This window comes from Suricata suricatta, chromosome 12 (assembly GCF_006229205.1).
Source record: "Suricata suricatta isolate VVHF042 chromosome 12, meerkat_22Aug2017_6uvM2_HiC, whole genome shotgun sequence".
NCBI classification, from domain to species: Eukaryota; Metazoa; Chordata; class Mammalia; order Carnivora; family Herpestidae; genus Suricata; species Suricata suricatta.
This window is the reverse complement of record NC_043711.1, coordinates 1,834,399-1,835,661: the sequence shown is the minus strand read 5'-3', so window position 1 is coordinate 1,835,661 and position 1,263 is coordinate 1,834,399. Positions and strand designations below refer to the sequence as shown.

The 1,263-nt window shown below is 50.8% G+C and overlaps 1 protein-coding gene across 1 annotated transcript in view; it reads right to left on the bottom strand.

Annotated features, from left to right (window-relative positions):
- Positions 1 to 1,263, bottom strand: part of LOC115274639 (zinc finger protein 669-like) — a 160,743-nt gene that overhangs the window by 24,731 nt on the left and 134,749 nt on the right. The window lies entirely within an intron of this gene.

Genomic DNA, 1,263 nt, shown 5'->3' with positions numbered 1-1,263 from the left:
CTTCCCGTCCACTGTGCAGCCTCACGTGCTCTAGAAGGGAGCGGTGACGTGTCAAGGTCTCTCCCCAGGGCGCTTCCTCATTTGCACTCGAAGAGATGAGGAGACCTTGTACGCCTTCCCACACCTCTTACCTTCATAGGGTTTAATTGTGCTGTGTTTTCAAATGGCTTTGAAAATTTTGCAGCTGAGAGCTTTCCCGCACTCCTTACACTCCAAAGGTCACTCGCCAGCGTGTGTCCTCAAATGGACTCCCAGGTGGGAAGGAGACGTGAAGGCTTTCCCACAGGGCTGGCATATTCAGGGTTTTCCCCCCGTGTGTGTCCGCCCATGTGATCGCAGGTCTCTGTGATGCCTGAAGGCTTTGCCACACGCCTCGCATTCATAGGGTTCTGCTACATTGTGTGTGGCCATGTGACGTTGAAAAGGGCGATGCTTCCTGAAAGTTGCCCCACACTCCTTACATTCCAAGTGTCCTTCCCGAGTGTCTCCTCGCAGTATGGCGTACGAGGGTGTGGTGTCGAATGAAGGCCTCCCCACACTCTTGACATTTATAGGGTCTCTCCCCCGTGTGTTTCCTCACATGTTCTCGCAGGCATGACTTATACCTGAAGGCCTCCCCACACTCCTGACATTTATGGGGTCTCTCCCCCGTGTGTTTCCTCACATGTTCTCGCAGGCATGACTTATACCTGAAGGCCTCCCCACACTCCTGACATTTATGGGGTCTCTCCCCCGTGTGTATTGTCACATGTTCTCGCAGACTTTCAACATATCTAAAGGTTTTCCCACACTGCTGACATTCATAGGGTCTCTCGCCAGTGTGTGTCCGCATGTGCACTCCCAGGGCTTTGTGATGCCGGAAGTATCGGCCACACTGCTGACATTCATAGGGTTTCACGGTACTGTGTGTAGTCATGTGACATTTTAAATGGTCATACTTCCGGAAAGATTTCCCACATTCCTCACATTCATAGGGTCTCTCTCCAGTGTGTATCCTCATATGTACTCGCAGGTATGGGTGATACTTGAAGACTTTGCCACACTCCTGACATTCGTAGGTATTCACTACATTGTGTGTGCTCATGTGACGTTTAAAGTGTCCATCCTTCTGGAAAGTTTTCCCACATTCCTCACATTCATAGGGTCTCTCCCCAGTGTGTGTCCTCATATGTACTCGCAGGTCTGCGTGATACTTGAAGGCTTTGCTACACTCCTGACATTCGTAGGGTTTCACATTGTGTGCGGTCATGTGCCGCTCAAAAT